The sequence below is a fragment of the Aphelocoma coerulescens genome, chromosome 1 (assembly GCF_041296385.1).
Source record: "Aphelocoma coerulescens isolate FSJ_1873_10779 chromosome 1, UR_Acoe_1.0, whole genome shotgun sequence".
Classification (NCBI taxonomy): Eukaryota; Metazoa; Chordata; class Aves; order Passeriformes; family Corvidae; genus Aphelocoma; species Aphelocoma coerulescens.
This window is the reverse complement of record NC_091013.1, coordinates 57,989,829-58,001,005: the sequence shown is the minus strand read 5'-3', so window position 1 is coordinate 58,001,005 and position 11,177 is coordinate 57,989,829.

The window sequence follows — 11,177 nt, the reverse complement described above, 5'->3', positions numbered from 1 at the left end:
TTGGGAAAAGACGAAGGCTGCAAGGCTCAGGCAGTGTTGCGCTTCCTTTGGCATGCCTTTATGATTGTCAGTGTCCCTGGAGCTCTGGGCTCTGTGGTTTTCTGAACCCTAACCCTAGGCTCAACCCTAACCCTAACCCGAAGCCTAGGCTCAGCCTAAGAGGCAGCACTGGGCTGAGGCAAGTTCCAGGTTTGAAAAGACGAAGGCTGCAAGGCTAAGGCAGTGTTGCGCTTCCTTTGGCATGCCTTTATGATTGTCAGTGTCCCTGGAGCTCTGGGCTCTGTGGTTTTCTGAACCCTAACCCTAGGCTCAACCCTAACCCTAGCTTCAGCATAAGAAAAAGCATTGGACTGATGGGAGTTCCAAAAAGGAACAGCGGATGGCTTCATGTTTGGGGCAGTGCCGCGCTACACTTGGCATGCCTTTTCCCTTGTCAGTGTCCCTGGAGCTCTGGGCTGGGCGGTTTTCTGAATCCTAACCCTAGGCTCAACCCTAACCCTAACCCTAAGCCTAGGCTCAGCCTAAGAGGCAGCACTGGGCTGAGGCAAGTTCCAGGTTTGAAAAGACCAAGGCTGCAAGGCTCAGGCAGTGTTGCGCTTCCTTTGGCATGCCTTTATGATTGTCAGTGTCCCTGGAGCTCTGGGCTCTGTGGTTTTCTGAACCCTAACCCTAGGCTCAACCCTAACCCTAGCTTCAGCATAAGAAAAAGCATTGGACTGATGGGAGTTCCAAAAAGGAACAGCGGATGGCTTCATGTTTGGGGCAGTGCCGCGCTACACTTGGCATGCCTTTTCCCTTGTCAGTGTCCCTGGAGCTCTGGGCTGGGCGGTTTTCTGAATCCTAACCCTAGGCTCAACCCTAACCCTAACCCTAACCCTAAGCCTAGGCTCAGCCTAAGAGGCAGCACTGGGCTGAGGCAAGTTCCTGGTTGGAAAAGACGAAGGCTGCAAGGCTCAGGCAGTGTTACGCTTCACTTGGCATGCCTTTTCCCTTGTCAGTGTCCCTGGAGCTCTGGGCTGTGTGGTTTTCTGAACCCTAACCCTAGGCTCAGCCCTAACCCTAACCCTAGGCTCTGCCTAAGGGGCAGCATTGGGCTGAGGCCAGTTCCAATTGGGAAAACGAGAAGGCTTCATGTTTGGGGCAGTGCCGCGCTACACTTGGAATGCATTTCGCATCGCCAGTGGTGCTGAATCTCTGGGCTGTGTAGTTTTCATAACCCTAAGCCTAGGCTCAACCCTAACCCTAACCCTAGACTCAGCCTAAGAAACAGCACTGGGCTGAAGTGAGTACCTGTTGGGAAAAGATGAAGGCTGCAAGGCTCAGGCAGTGTTGCGCTTCCTTTGGCATGCCTTTATGATTGTCAGTGTCCCTGGAGCTCTGGGCTCTGTGGTTTTCTGAACCCTAACCCTAGGCTCAACCCTAACCCTAGCTTCAGCATAAGAAAAAGCATTGGACTGATGGGAGTTCCAAAAAGGAACAGCGGATGGCTTCATGTTTGGGGCAGTGCCGCGCTACACTTGGCATGCCTTTTCCCTTGTCAGTGTCCCTGGAGCTCTGGGCTGGGCGGTTTTCTGAATCCTAACCCTAGGCTCAACCCTAACCCTAACCCTAACCCTAAGCCTAGGCTCAGCCTAAGAGGCAGCACTGGGCTGAGGCAAGTTCCTGGTTGGAAAAGACGAAGGCTGCAAGGCTCAGGCAGTGTTACGCTTCACTTGGCATGCCTTTTCCCTTGTCAGTGTCCCTGGAGCTCTGGGCTGTGTGGTTTTCTGAACCCTAACCCTAGGCTCAGCCCTAACCCTAACCCTAGGCTCTGCCTAAGGGGCAGCATTGGGCTGAGGCCAGTTCCAATTGGGAAAACGAGAAGGCTTCATGTTTGGGGCAGTGCCGCGCTACACTTGGAATGCATTTCGCATCGCCAGTGGTGCTGAATCTCTGGGCTGTGTAGTTTTCATAACCCTAAGCCTAGGCTCAACCCTAACCCTAACCCTAGACTCAGCCTAAGAAACAGCACTGGGCTGAAGAGAGTACCAGTTGGGAAAAGACGAAGGCTGCAAGGCTCAGGCAGTGTTGCGCTTCCTTTGGCATGCCTTTATGATTGTCAGTGTCCCTGGAGCTCTGGGCTCTGTGGTTTTCTGAACCCTAACCCTAGGCTCAACCCTAACCCTAACCCGAAGCCTAGGCTCAGCCTAAGAGGCAGCACTGGGCTGAGGCAAGTTCCAGGTTTGAAAAGACCAAGGCTGCAAGGCTCAGGCAGTGTTGCGCTTCCTTTGGCATGCCTTTATGATTGTCAGTGTCCCTGGAGCTCTGGGCTCTGTGGTTTTCTGAACCCTAACCCTAGGCTCAACCCTAACCCTAGCTTCAGCATAAGAAAAAGCATTGGACTGATGGGAGTTCCAAAAAGGAACAGCGGATGGCTTCATGTTTGGGGCAGTGCCGCGCTACACTTGGCATGCCTTTTCCCTTGTCAGTGTCCCTGGAGCTCTGGGCTGGGCGGTTTTCTGAATCCTAACCCTAGGCTCAACCCTAACCCTAACCCTAAGCCTAGGCTCAGCCTAAGAGGCAGCACTGGGCTGAGGCAAGTTCCAGGTTTGAAAAGACCAAGGCTGCAAGGCTCAGGCAGTGTTGCGCTTCCTTTGGCATGCCTTTATGATTGTCAGTGTCCCTGGAGCTCTGGGCTCTGTGGTTTTCTGAACCCTAACCCTAGGCTCAACCCTAACCCTAGCTTCAGCATAAGAAAAAGCATTGGACTGATGGGAGTTCCAAAAAGGAACAGCGGATGGCTTCATGTTTGGGGCAGTGCCGCGCTACACTTGGCATGCCTTTTCCCTTGTCAGTGTCCCTGGAGCTCTGGGCTGGGCGGTTTTCTGAATCCTAACCCTAGGCTCAACCCTAACCCTAACCCTAACCCTAAGCCTAGGCTCAGCCTAAGAGGCAGCACTGGGCTGAGGCAAGTTCCTGGTTGGAAAAGACGAAGGCTGCAAGGCTCAGGCAGTGTTACGCTTCACTTGGCATGCCTTTTCCCTTGTCAGTGTCCCTGGAGCTCTGGGCTGTGTGGTTTTCTGAACCCTAACCCTAGGCTCAGCCCTAACCCTAACCCTAGGCTCTGCCTAAGGGGCAGCATTGGGCTGAGGCCAGTTCCAATTGGGAAAACGAGAAGGCTTCATGTTTGGGGCAGTGCCGCGCTACACTTGGAATGCATTTCGCATCGCCAGTGGTGCTGAAACTCTGGGCTGTGTAGTTTTCATAACCCTAAGCCTAGGCTCAACCCTAACCCTAACCCTAGACTCAGCCTAAGAAACAGCACTGGGCTGAAGTGAGTACCTGTTGGGAAAAGACGAAGGCTGCAAGGCTCAGGCAGTGTTGCGCTTCCTTTGGCATGCCTTTATGATTGTCAGTGTCCCTGGAGCTCTGGGCTCTGTGGTTTTCTGAACCCTAACCCTAGGCTCAACCCTAACCCTAGCTTCAGCATAAGAAAAAGCATTGGACTGATGGGAGTTCCAAAAAGGAACAGCGGATGGCTTCATGTTTGGGGCAGTGCCGCGCTACACTTGGCATGCCTTTTCCCTTGTCAGTGTCCCTGGAGCTCTGGGCTGGGCGGTTTTCTGAATCCTAACCCTAGGCTCAACCCTAACCCTAACCCTAACCCTAAGCCTAGGCTCAGCCTAAGAGGCAGCACTGGGCTGAGGCAAGTTCCTGGTTGGAAAAGACGAAGGCTGCAAGGCTCAGGCAGTGTTACGCTTCACTTGGCATGCCTTTTCCCTTGTCAGTGTCCCTGGAGCTCTGGGCTGTGTGGTTTTCTGAACCCTAACCCTAGGCTCAGCCCTAACCCTAACCCTAGGCTCTGCCTAAGGGGCAGCATTGGGCTGAGGCCAGTTCCAATTGGGAAAACGAGAAGGCTTCATGTTTGGGGCAGTGCCGCGCTACACTTGGAATGCATTTCGCATCGCCAGTGGTGCTGAATCTCTGGGCTGTGTAGTTTTCATAACCCTAAGCCTAGGCTCAACCCTAACCCTAACCCTAGACTCAGCCTAAGAAACAGCACTGGGCTGAAGTGAGTACCAGTTGGGAAAAGACGAAGGCTGCAAGGCTCAGGCAGTGTTGCGCTTCCTTTGGCATGCCTTTATGATTGTCAGTGTCCCTGGAGCTCTGGGCTCTGTGGTTTTCTGAACCCTAACCCTAGGCTCAACCCTAACCCTAACCCTAAGCCTAGGCTCAGCCTAAGAGGCAGCACTGGGCTGAGGCAAGTTCCAGGTTTAAAAAGACGAAGGCTGCAAGGGTCAGGCAGTGTTGCGCTTCCTTTGGCATGCCTTTATGATTGTCAGTGTCCCTGGAGCTCTGGGCTCTGTGGTTTTCTGAACCCTAACCCTAGGCTCAACCCTAACCCTAGCTTCAGCATAAGAAAAAGCATTGGACTGATGGGAGTTCCAAAAAGGAACAGCGGATGGCTTCATGTTTGGGGCAGTGCCGCGCTACACTTGGCATGCCTTTTCCCTTGTCAGTGTCCCTGGAGCTCTGGGCTGGGCGGTTTTCTGAACCCTAACCCTAGGCTCAACCCTAACCCTAACCCTAAGCCTAGGCTCAGCCTAAGAGGCAGCATTAGGATGACGCATGTTCCAATTGAGAAAACACGAAGGCTGCATGTTTGGGGCAGTGCCGTGCTGCACTTGGCATGCCTTTAGCTTTGTCAGCGTCCCTGGAGCTCTGGGCTGTGTGGTTTTCTGAACCCTAACCCGAGGCTCAGCCCTAACCCTAGCTTCAGCATAAGGAAAAGCATTGGACTGATGGGAGTTCCAAAAAGGAACAGCGGATGGCTTCATGTTTGGGGCAGTGCCGCGCTACACTTGGCATGCCTTTTCCCTTGTCAGTGTCCCTGGAGCTCTGGGCTGGGCGGTTTTCTGAATCCTAACCCTAGGCTCAACCCTAACCCTAACCCTAACCCTAAGCCTAGGCTCAGCCTAAGAGGCAGCACTGGGCTGAGGCAAGTTCCAGGTTTGAAAAGACCAAGGCTGCAAGGCTCAGGCAGTGTTGCGCTTCCTTTGGCATGCCTTTATGATTGTCAGTGTCCCTGGAGCTCTGGGCTCTGTGGTTTTCTGAACCCTAACCCTAGGCTCAACCCTAACCCTAGCTTCAGCATAAGAAAAAGCATTGGACTGATGGGAGTTCCAAAAAGGAACAGCGGATGGCTTCATGTTTGGGGCAGTGCCGCGCTACACTTGGCATGCCTTTTCCCTTGTCAGTGTCCCTGGAGCTCTGGGCTGGGCGGTTTTCTGAATCCTAACCCTAGGCTCAACCCTAACCCTAACCCTAATCCTAAGCCTAGGCTCAGCCTAAGAGGCAGCACTGGGCTGAGGCAAGTTCCTGGTTGGAAAAGACGAAGGCTGCAAGGCTCAGGCAGTGTTACGCTTCACTTGGCATGCCTTTTCCCTTGTCAGTGTCCCTGGAGCTCTGGGCTGTGTGGTTTTCTGAACCCTAACCCTAGGCTCAGCCCTAACCCTAACCCTAGGCTCTGCCTAAGGGGCAGCATTGGGCTGAGGCCAGTTCCAATTGGGAAAACGAGAAGGCTTCATGTTTGGGGCAGTGCCGCGCTACACTTGGAATGCATTTCGCATCGCCAGTGGTGCTGAATCTCTGGTCTGTGTAGTTTTCATAACCCTAAGCCTAGGCTCAACCCTAACCCTAACCCTAGACTCAGCCTAAGAAACAGCACTGGGCTGAAGTGAGTACCAGTTGGGAAAAGACGAAGGCTGCAAGGCTCAGGCAGTGTTGCGCTTCCTTTGGCATGCCTTTATGATTGTCAGTGTCCCTGGAGCTCTGGGCTCTGTGGTTTTCTGAACCCTAACCCTAGGCTCAACCCTAACCCTAACCCGAAGCCTAGGCTCAGCCTAAGAGGCAGCACTGGGCTGAGGCAAGTTCCAGGTTTGAAAAGACGAAGGCTGCAAGGCTCAGGCAGTGTTGCGCTTCCTTTGGCATGCCTTTATGATTGTCAGTGTCCCTGGAGCTCTGGGCTCTGTGGTTTTCTGAACCCTAACCCTAGGCTCAACCCTAACCCTAGCTTCAGCATAAGAAAAAGCATTGGACTGATGGGAGTTCCAAAAAGGAACAGCGGATGGCTTCATGTTTGGGGCAGTGCCGCGCTACACTTGGCATGCCTTTTCCCTTGTCAGTGTCCCTGGAGCTCTGGGCTGGGCGGTTTTCTGAATCCTAACCCTAGGCTCAACCCTAACCCTAACCCTAAGCCTAGGCTCAGCCTAAGAGGCAGCACTGGGCTGAGGCAAGTTCCAGGTTTGAAAAGACCAAGGCTGCAAGGCTCAGGCAGTGTTGCGCTTCCTTTGGCATGCCTTTATGATTGTCAGTGTCCCTGGAGCTCTGGGCTCTGTGGTTTTCTGAACCCTAACCCTAGGCTCAACCCTAACCCTAGCTTCAGCATAAGAAAAAGCATTGGACTGATGGGAGTTCCAAAAAGGAACAGCGGATGGCTTCATGTTTGGGGCAGTGCCGCGCTACACTTGGCATGCCTTTTCCCTTGTCAGTGTCCCTGGAGCTCTGGGCTGGGCGGTTTTCTGAATCCTAACCCTAGGCTCAACCCTAACCCTAACCCTAACCCTAAGCCTAGGCTCAGCCTAAGAGGCAGCACTGGGCTGAGGCAAGTTCCTGGTTGGAAAAGACGAAGGCTGCAAGGCTCAGGCAGTGTTACGCTTCACTTGGCATGCCTTTTCCCTTGTCAGTGTCCCTGGAGCTCTGGGCTGTGTGGTTTTCTGAACCCTAACCCTAGGCTCAGCCCTAACCCTAACCCTAGGCTCTGCCTAAGGGGCAGCATTGGGCTGAGGCCAGTTCCAATTGGGAAAACGAGAAGGCTTCATGTTTGGGGCAGTGCCGCGCTACACTTGGAATGCATTTCGCATCGCCAGTGGTGCTGAATCTCTGGGCTGTGTAGTTTTCATAACCCTAAGCCTAGGCTCAACCCTAACCCTAACCCTAGACTCAGCCTAAGAAACAGCACTGGGCTGAAGTGAGTACCTGTTGGGAAAAGACGAAGGCTGCAAGGCTCAGGCAGTGTTGCGCTTCCTTTGGCATGCCTTTATGATTGTCAGTGTCCCTGGAGCTCTGGGCTCTGTGGTTTTCTGAACCCTAACCCTAGGCTCAACCCTAACCCTAGCTTCAGCATAAGAAAAAGCATTGGACTGATGGGAGTTCCAAAAAGGAACAGCGGATGGCTTCATGTTTGGGGCAGTGCCGCGCTACACTTGGCATGCCTTTTCCCTTGTCAGTGTCCCTGGAGCTCTGGGCTGGGCGGTTTTCTGAATCCTAACCCTAGGCTCAACCCTAACCCTAACCCTAACCCTAAGCCTAGGCTCAGCCTAAGAGGCAGCACTGGGCTGAGGCAAGTTCCTGGTTGGAAAAGACGAAGGCTGCAAGGCTCAGGCAGTGTTACGCTTCACTTGGCATGCCTTTTCCCTTGTCAGTGTCCCTGGAGCTCTGGGCTGTGTGGTTTTCTGAACCCTAACCCTAGGCTCAGCCCTAACCCTAACCCTAGGCTCTGCCTAAGGGGCAGCATTGGGCTGAGGCCAGTTCCAATTGGGAAAACGAGAAGGCTTCATGTTTGGGGCAGTGCCGCGCTACACTTGGAATGCATTTCGCATCGCCAGTGGTGCTGAATCTCTGGGCTGTGTAGTTTTCATAACCCTAAGCCTAGGCTCAACCCTAACCCTAACCCTAGACTCAGCCTAAGAAACAGCACTGGGCTGAAGTGAGTACCAGTTGGGAAAAGACGAAGGCTGCAAGGCTCAGGCAGTGTTGCGCTTCCTTTGGCATGCCTTTATGATTGTCAGTGTCCCTGGAGCTCTGGGCTCTGTGGTTTTCTGAACCCTAACCCTAGGCTCAACCCTAACCCTAACCCTAAGCCTAGGCTCAGCCTAAGAGGCAGCACTGGGCTGAGGCAAGTTCCAGGTTTAAAAAGACGAAGGCTGCAAGGGTCAGGCAGTGTTGCGCTTCCTTTGGCATGCCTTTATGATTGTCAGTGTCCCTGGAGCTCTGGGCTCTGTGGTTTTCTGAACCCTAACCCTAGGCTCAACCCTAACCCTAGCTTCAGCATAAGAAAAAGCATTGGACTGATGGGAGTTCCAAAAAGGAACAGCGGATGGCTTCATGTTTGGGGCAGTGCCGCGCTACACTTGGCATGCCTTTTCCCTTGTCAGTGTCCCTGGAGCTCTGGGCTGGGCGGTTTTCTGAACCCTAACCCTAGGCTCAACCCTAACCCTAACCCTAAGCCTAGGCTCAGCCTAAGAGGCAGCATTAGGATGACGCATGTTCCAATTGAGAAAACACGAAGGCTGCATGTTTGGGGCAGTGCCGTGCTGCACTTGGCATGCCTTTAGCTTTGTCAGCGTCCCTGGAGCTCTGGGCTGTGTGGTTTTCTGAACCCTAACCCGAGGCTCAGCCCTAACCCTAGCTTCAGCATAAGGAAAAGCATTGGACTGATGGGAGTTCCAAAAAGGAACAGCGGATGGCTTCATGTTTGGGGCAGTGCCGCGCTACACTTGGCATGCCTTTTCCCTTGTCAGTGTCCCTGGAGCTCTGGGCTGGGCGGTTTTCTGAATCCTAACCCTAGGCTCAACCCTAACCCTAACCCTAACCCTAAGCCTAGGCTCAGCCTAAGAGGCAGCACTGGGCTGAGGCAAGTTCCAGGTTTGAAAAGACCAAGGCTGCAAGGCTCAGGCAGTGTTGCGCTTCCTTTGGCATGCCTTTATGATTGTCAGTGTCCCTGGAGCTCTGGGCTCTGTGGTTTTCTGAACCCTAACCCTAGGCTCAACCCTAACCCTAGCTTCAGCATAAGAAAAAGCATTGGACTGATGGGAGTTCCAAAAAGGAACAGCGGATGGCTTCATGTTTGGGGCAGTGCCGCGCTACACTTGGCATGCCTTTTCCCTTGTCAGTGTCCCTGGAGCTCTGGGCTGGGCGGTTTTCTGAATCCTAACCCTAGGCTCAACCCTAACCCTAACCCTAACCCTAAGCCTAGGCTCAGCCTAAGAGGCAGCACTGGGCTGAGGCAAGTTCCTGGTTGGAAAAGACGAAGGCTGCAAGGCTCAGGCAGTGTTACGCTTCACTTGGCATGCCTTTACCCTTGTCAGTGTCCCTGGAGCTCTGGGCTGTGTGGTTTTCTGAACCCTAACCCTAGGCTCAGCCCTAACCCTAACCCTAGGCTCTGCCTAAGGGGCAGCATTGGGCTGAGGCCAGTTCCAATTGGGAAAACGAGAAGGCTTCATGTTTGGGGCAGTGCCGCGCTACACTTGGAATGCATTTCGCATCGCCAGTGGTGCTGAATCTCTGGGCTGTGTAGTTTTCATAACCCTAAGCCTAGGCTCAACCCTAACCCTAACCCTAGACTCAGCCTAAGAAACAGCACTGGGCTGAAGTGAGTACCAGTTGGGAAAAGACGAAGGCTGCAAGGCTCAGGCAGTGTTGCGCTTCCTTTGGCATGCCTTTATGATTGTCAGTGTCCCTGGAGCTCTGGGCTCTGTGGTTTTCTGAACCCTAACCCTAGGCTCAACCCTAACCCTAACCCTAAGCCTAGGCTCAGCCTAAGAGGCAGCACTGGGCTGAGGCAAGTTCCAGGTTTGAAAAGACCAAGGCTGCAAGGCTCAGGCAGTGTTGCGCTTCCTTTGGCATGCCTTTATGATTGTCAGTGTCCCTGGAGCTCTGGGCTCTGTGGTTTTCTGAACCCTAACCCTAGGCTCAACCCTAACCCTAGCTTCAGCATAAGAAAAAGCATTGGACTGATGGGAGTTCCAAAAAGGAACAGCGGATGGCTTCATGTTTGGGGCAGTGCCGCGCTACACTTGGCATGCCTTTTCCCTTGTCAGTGTCCCTGGAGCTCTGGGCTGGGCGGTTTTCTGAATCCTAACCCTAGGCTCAACCCTAACCCTAACCCTAAGCCTAGGCTCAGCCTAAGAGGCAGCACTGGGCTGAGGCAAGTTCCAGGTTTGTAAAGACCAAGGCTGCAAGGCTCAGGCAGTGTTGCGCTTCCTTTGGCATGCCTTTATGATTGTCAGTGTCCCTGGAGCTCTGGGCTCTGTGGTTTTCTGAACCCTAACCCTAGGCTCAACCCTAACCCTAGCTTCAGCATAAGAAAAAGCATTGGACTGATGGGAGTTCCAAAAAGGAACAGCGGATGGCTTCATGTTTGGGGCAGTGCCGCGCTACACTTGGCATGCCTTTTCCCTTGTCAGTGTCCCTGGAGCTCTGGGCTGGGCGGTTTTCTGAATCCTAACCCTAGGCTCAACCCTAACCCTAACCCTAACCCTAAGCCTAGGCTCAGCCTAAGAGGCAGCACTGGGCTGAGGCAAGTTCCAGGTTTGAAATGACGAAGGCTGCAAGGCTCAGGCAGTGTTGCGCTTCCTTTGGCATGCCTTTATGATTGTCAGTGTCCCTGGAGCTCTGGGCTCTGTGGTTTTCTGAACCCTAACCCTAGGCTCAACCCTAACCCTAACCCTAAGCCTAGGCTCAGCCTAAGAGGCAGCACTGGGCTGAGGCAAGTTCCAGGTTTAAAAAGACGAAGGCTGCAAGGGTCAGGCAGTGTTGCGCTTCCTTTGGCATGCCTTTATGATTGTCAGTGTCCCTGGAGCTCTGGGCTCTGTGGTTTTCTGAACCCTAACCCTAGGCTCAACCCTAACCCTAGCTTCAGCATAAGAAAAAGCATTGGACTGATGGGAGTTCCAAAAAGGAACAGCGGATGGCTTCATGTTTGGGGCAGTGCCGCGCTACACTTGGCATGCCTTTTCCCTTGTCAGTGTCCCTGGAGCTCTGGGCTGGGCGGTTTTCTGAATCCTAACCCTAGGCTCAACCCTAACCCTAACCCTAACCCTAAGCCTAGGCTCAGCCTAAGAGGCAGCACTGGGCTGAGGCAAGTTCCTGGTTGGAAAAGACGAAGGCTGCAAGGCTCAGGCAGTGTTACGCTTCACTTGGCATGCCTTTTCCCTTGTCAGTGTCCCTGGAGCTCTGGGCTGTGTGGTTTTCTGAACCCTAACCCTAGGCTCAGCCCTAACCCTAACCCTAGGCTCTGCCTAAGGGGCAGCATTGGGCTGAGGCCAGTTCCAATTGGGAAAACGAGAAGGCTTCATGTTTGGGGCAGTGCCGCGCTACACTTGGAATGCATTTCGCATCGCCAGTGGTGCTGAATC